The sequence below is a fragment of the Pundamilia nyererei genome, unplaced genomic scaffold (genome assembly GCF_000239375.1).
Source record: "Pundamilia nyererei isolate P.nyererei 1_Seehausen unplaced genomic scaffold, PunNye1.0 scaffold00612, whole genome shotgun sequence".
NCBI classification, from domain to species: domain Eukaryota; kingdom Metazoa; phylum Chordata; class Actinopteri; order Cichliformes; family Cichlidae; genus Pundamilia; species Pundamilia nyererei.
The window spans coordinates 1,077-7,617 of NW_005188013.1; the positions used below are offsets into that span (position 1 = coordinate 1,077).

At 40.0% G+C, this 6,541-nt stretch overlaps 1 long non-coding RNA gene across 1 annotated transcript; it reads right to left on the reverse strand.

The window, feature by feature from the left end:
• Positions 1 to 1,604: 1,604 nt before the first annotated feature.
• On the reverse strand, positions 1,605 to 6,400 carry LOC102204965 (uncharacterized). Its single transcript, XR_312429.1, has 3 exons — positions 6,274 to 6,400; positions 3,926 to 4,037; positions 1,605 to 2,413 (listed from the first exon to the last, which is right to left on the reverse strand). It is a non-coding gene; the product is annotated as an uncharacterized LOC102204965 (long non-coding RNA).
• Between the last annotated feature and the right edge of the window lie 141 nt (positions 6,401 to 6,541).

Sequence of the window (6,541 nt, forward strand, 5' to 3'; positions counted from 1 at the left end):
CACTGCCATCGGGCGAGAGACGAGGTACCCAGCGAGTCACAGGGCAAAGAGACGGGCTACCGTTCACACTTAGTGATTCAGGCTGTGGGAGGAACCCACACAGGCCCTGACCAGATGGAGGACTCAAACCCAGGACCTTTGTCATATTTATTTAATTTTAAAAATGGTCTTCAGTTAACTGTTCCTGATATGAAGACATGAAAATGCAATTAGGTCCATATGTTTTTGTAAAATGTCTCTGTACAGCACCACAGTGGATTTTAATACAGCAACACTGTGATGCAGGTCAGACTTTCAGCTTTGATACAGGTCTCTGTTCTCAGGGGGGATAAAGCAACTGAACGACTGACTGGCAGCAGTTTCATTAAAACTGTTTTGTTTTTCTGATGACGTCTCTGAGGGCCTTACATTTAAAATTACAGTCAAACTTTATAAAATGCCTGCACTTCACTTACACTTTGATTGTTTGACTGAAATCTTACTTTGGTGGTGAGCAGAGGCAAAACTACAACAACTGCAACTCATTTTATCATTATTATTTAGTTATAGCTGACTCCTGTATGTGAACAAGTGTCTGGTTACATAAACTCAGAAAAGAGTTACAGCTCAAACATGGCCGTCGTCGCTGCGCTCCTGTAACTAAAAATGACACACCTGATGATGATGATGATGATGATGAAGATAGTGATGGTGAGATGGTCTCCTGCAGTCGATGGTTGGTCTGACGTTCAGGTTCAAGCTCAGGAGAACCCAAGATTAAGATGTCAGTGAATATACTAGAAAAAGAGTAAAAGTACTCAGTTACAGTAACTGAGTAAAATTACAAAATTACATTTAAGAAAAATGAAATATTTTTCTCTTAATAAAATAAAAGAGAAAATGTGATTTCATTATGAAGGTTGGAGTTTTAGTCAAAGAGGAATAAACAATCTGTAAACAGAAATTAAATGTTTAGACAGTTTCTGATTTTTCATTTTCCTGTTTTTGATCCGGTGTCACTGAAGTCAAATCCATTCATAGAAATGAGTGAAGTCCGTCAAAAGGAGCAGTGATCACTGGTCTAAATTAACTAAAAGATGGTTTTTAACCAAACTGCTTTAGAGTCATGGCCTGTGGTCACAGACATGTTACTTCCCCTTATAAGATTGGCAACCCTGTGAGGAAACACCTGCAACTTCTTTTTTCTGTCCCCAGAAAAAGAAAAATTGAGCTCCTTTAGTTTCTGTTTAAACCACAAACGGCTCAACCACAAACAGTAACGGTCACTTTGTGCAGCACAAAAACTTTAAAGGCAGTTATAGTATATAGTATACTAAATGGATGAAAATGTTAAATGTCGTATTTCAGACTCTCAGCTGTGTTGATATAATGAGTGAATGATTTGATCTTTTCACTGCCTGCTGTGTTTCCTCGACTCCTGAGCAAAGATAAAGAGTCAGTTCAGACCTGCAGTTGGTCCTCGTGGTGTTTGAACTTGAATTCAGCCTGATTTGTTTTTCATGTCTTCTCCTCCATCATCAGTTATCAGGAGAGCAGACAGTCAAAGTACAAGAATTCAAACAAACACAGAGATTCTACTTACAGAGCAGACACAGCACAGATGTTTCCTTCATCGTCCTTCTCACTCATTTGAGCTTTTTTTCATTTCTCTCACTGACACCAAGTAAAGCCCGCCCCCTTCCTCTGAGCACCAGCTTTCTATTGGTTCAAGGACAGTGAGGTGTCAGTGTGTGTGTGTGTGTGTGTCCCTCAGTGAGAGAGGCAGATATGAGCTGAAACACAGGAATCAAACCAGGGACGCTGCTGTTATGGAGCTGAACTGGAACCATTCAGACACTGAGGCCCTCTGAACACATTTTAATTACAGCTGTGCAGAGACACATGAACAGACCTGAACCTGAAATAAAAACTCTGCAGCATCAAACACAAACATCATGAAGGTTTTCTGCGGCCACTGAATGATGCTTCTGCTGTGTTCAGTCTGTGGTTGTAGTTTAACGTTTATTCTTTGCTTTCTGCATTAAAGCTGTGTGTGTGTTAGCAACAATCACACTAGTCAGATTTTCCATGTGACAGTTTTTTGAAACCCACAGAAGCACATGAAGAAAACCAGTGAAACCAGATCACTGACGGGAAACAAGAGCCAACAATCATGAATGAACTACAACAATTCCAACCAGTTACCGAGGACATGGGACATAGTAACATAACAAAATTTTGCATTTGAGTCATTTTGGTCTAGAAAGTGAAAAAAACAACATAAAAAATATGAAATATATAAAGAAATCTTCAAACATGTCCTGTGGTCTGAGGTGCTGGGGGGACCAGTTAGAAACCAGCAGCTGGACGTCAGTGGTTGGACTGGTGGACTACTTCAGTGAAGAGTAGACGACGTCTGGCTCTGGTTTAAAGTCTGAACACAAACACACACAGTTCAAACAATCTGATTCACGATTGTGCTTCACGACGTTCACAAGCTCTGTCTCCACTTTTTTCCCTCTCTGTTTAAATCTAACATGATATAACAGAAACTGAATCTTTACATCTGAAGTAGATTCACTCTTCTCATTTCCTGCTTCATATTTTTCATTTAAACCCTCTACTGCACACATTTTGACGGTACATGCTGAAAATTATTCAACATCTCACTAATTTTGGGTAATTATATTGCCAAAAGAAAAATGTTATATTTCAGAAATCCCCTAAAGAAATAACAGAGAAATTATAACTCACACATCATTACACAACTGTGGTTAAGGAATAAAAACATAAAAAAACACTTAAAACGCGTTTACTTATATAACATGATACAGACTCAGGTTTGAATAGTACAGTATCATGTCATACTGATTCTCATGGTTTGAGACATTGTTTTTATTCTGTGTGAAACTTTCCCAAAAAGTTCCTCTGTGCTGTAAAACAGATGTCCACTCAGGAACCCTGCACCATGCCCTGTTTGATTCACTTCACTTTTATTTGCATTGCCCCAAATCACAAGAACAATTGCCTCAAGGTGGTATATATTGTAATGTAATGACCATTCAACAATGTAGAGAAAACCCTGACAATTAGATGACTCCCTATAAGCAAGCACTTGGCTGCAGTAGGAAGGGAAAACTCCCTTTTCACAGGAAGAAAGCTCCAGCAGAACCGGACTCAGGGAGGGACGGCCATCTTCAGGACCAGCTGGGTGATGGGGTTGGTGAATATGTTGTTGGCCAGAGTGATATATTATATTATAATGTCTCAATCTGATTTTGAATGAGAACTCTGGGTCTCTGCTTCTTCCACTTCTCTTTACATATACCCCACTACTGTTTCATTCTCTCTTCTTGCTTTCCTTTTTGGATTTGGATTTGGACTTTGTGTAATTCCAAGTTTAGGACCACATTTCCACTTGGCCCAAGCTTGGTTGCACAGCAACCCAATGTAAATTTCACAACTGTGTGAATTGCTGTGTTTTGACACTGTGTAAATAAAATTGAACTGAACTGAAATAATCCAGCAATATTCCGAAACCCTGTTTTCTAGATTTACTGGGCAGGTACTGCTTGAATTTGCTCTTGCCCCTAATTGGCAACATTTGCTCATCCACACGTCTCTGGCGTAGAAAGCTGTTTCAACATCACGAGGATGTTGAAACACACACACACCCACAGGCACTCCCGCTACACACACCCCCAATACATTTCCCATCAGGCTTCACCCTTAAAGGACCAAGCTTCCTACATGTTATTGAACTTTTCCAAACACTCAGGTTGGTTGGCATCATTTAAGTTCACATGTACTGGATATGAGGCTTAAAGAAACTTTCTGTTGCCCTGGTGCAACGCTATGCTAATGAGAGCTTATTCTAGATGATCTAGTTTAATTTGGTTATATTAGCTTAGCTTAGCATGATTGCTGGAAACAGAGTAACAGCCACCTTGTTTCTGTTAAAAGGCAGCAAGACCTGGACGGCCTTGTTCTGATGGTTGTTTGTCCATTCCTGATGTCTTCAGCTCTTACTGCTGAGTAGACCACAGCTGTATCAGTCTCTGCAAAATGAAACAGAGTTGCTTTATCTGTCCATGTAGCCAGATAACACACACCAATTAGTTAAACTGCAGGAATGTCTTAAAGACATAAAGCCGTCCTTCAATGCACATATTAAACAAATATGTAGGACTGCTTTCTGAATGCATCTCTGAATGTTGAGAAACTGCAGTAGTCAGTATAACAGACATTTAACATAATCCCACTGGCCCCAGTCTTCATAATACTGGCCCCTAGCCTGGATAAACAGACACTTGCAACAGAAGTCTGAAAGTTCCTTCCCTGAATACCACATACAAAGTGAAATGCTGCAGGCGTTTAGTCCAGTAAAGTGCACACTTTCCATTGTTTGACTGGAGACACAACTACCAGTACATGTATGCATGTGGTGTACCAAAGCAAACATCTGGACTGAGACACAGATGTTTGCTTTTTATTTGGTTGATTTTGTTTCAAGTTTGTGCTGCACTCAGACCAAAATCCTGCTCTTTATCTTATATGATATATATATATATATATATATACATATATATATGTATATATGTATATATATATATCTTACATGAGCTCTACCAGAGCTGCTTTGTATTATTCACTGTTCAAAATGGTTCATCTTTATCTACAGCTGAAAGGCTGCTTAGTCTTGTGTGTGAGAGGAACATTTAAAGACAGAAAGGAAGTTGTTTAGCTGCTTCCTCTTTAGAGCAAATCTATACATGACTGTGCATGGTGCTGCTCATATCTCTTTAAAGGACAGGCTGGCTTTTAATATCATCCACAGGTCTGATCTAAGCTTGAACCTGAGTCATGATGTCACTCAGTGACTGCAATGAGAATTAAAGACTCTTTTAAAAGTTAAATGAGAAGAGCAACTGCACATCTCGGTCTGTTCTATCTGAACGCTGTTTGTTCATAACTGGTATGAACTGCATCACTCTCTGAAGAATTAAACATTTTAATTACTGCAGCACAGCTGTGTCAAAACACAGTTTTTAAAACTGCATCTTGCAGAGAGTGAGTGTTGAATTTAAAAAAATGCAGAAGCCATTCACACCTTTTTTCTTCTCTCAGCACCTCTGCTGTGAACCAATGAATGACCGACAGAACGGCCATGAGTTTGTGTGAACAGGAAGGTGGCGTCCACGAAGCTTCTTTCAGTGCAGCCTGAGAAGCCTCACCACAAGCTCGAAAAACCCGGTGCAGTGAGAATTCTCACCAGGTTCAGACTAACTGCGGTTGTCAGCAGCATGTTGCTTCTGTGTTTTACATGCAGAGCTTTAGAAATGAAGCTTTAACTAAAGAACCATTTGAGAGGCTGAAAACACACATTTGATGATCTTTGGCCTCTTTATGTGTCTCAACTCAACCACTTGTTTGTGAACCACATCTGGGCCTCATATGTGCCGCTACTGCACTGCCAAATACTCTGTGATCCAGATGTGGCCCAAAAATCATGATATTAAAGGTTAATAATTTAAAACCTGTATGACAATTAGCCATCCAGCATCACAGATGCTAACAGAGTATACTCTGTTAGCATCTGTGATGTGTTCAGATTGTTTTCTATAGGAAACAATCTGAACACATCCAGACTGGTTCATAAACGGTGGACCTACATCATTGTTCGCAACCACACGTGGTTCTAAGAAAATGTAGACAAGTCTCATTTGAATCAAACAACTCTGAGATATTTTATTCATGCTACAACACATCAGCGAGCTGCACTGTTGAACTGGCTGACACAGAACAGTGAACGCTGACTCACACACGTGTCAGTTGTCTTCTAACACACAAAAACATTTCCTGGACTGTGGGAGAAGCTGGAGTACCCGGAGAGAACCCACTCAGTCACAGGGAGAACACGCTAAGAAACTCCACACAGACAGAAGCAGTCAGCTGCTGGAATCAAACCCATCTACTGCACCACAGTGCAACACAGATGTCAGAATGTATTTACAAATGTGCTCAATGTTAAATTATTAAATGTTCTTACTTCCCAAAGAGTATAAAAAGAATGCTTCTCAAATCTGTAAAATCCATAAATATCACCTCTGCTTTGTTTTACTGGCACGACTGATGCTCTGCAGCTTTACCTTCATCTGCTGACATTTTCAAATTTAATAGCAAAAATATTTTACTGTAAAATCATCTAAATGGTCCTTTAATCTAAGAAAACGTCTACATTTGGAGACATTGAAGTGTGCGTAAAATGTAAATTTACAAAAGTCTGAGTCTCACCTTCAACTTTCCTCTCAACATCTTGTCTCACCAGCAGAACCAGTAACACCAGTAGAACCACAAGAAAGACTGATCCAACAGACAATACAGAGAAAACAGGAGGAAAGAGTGATGGAGGAGGTGTGGATGTAGGTGGAGGTGTGGATGTAGGTGGAGGTGTGGATGTAGGTGGAGGTGTGGTGGTGTGTTCCCCTAAAATAAAGCAAACACAGTCATTAAGTTGTCGTCACATTGTGAATGTTGAAAGCTGCAGAAACACAGACAGGTG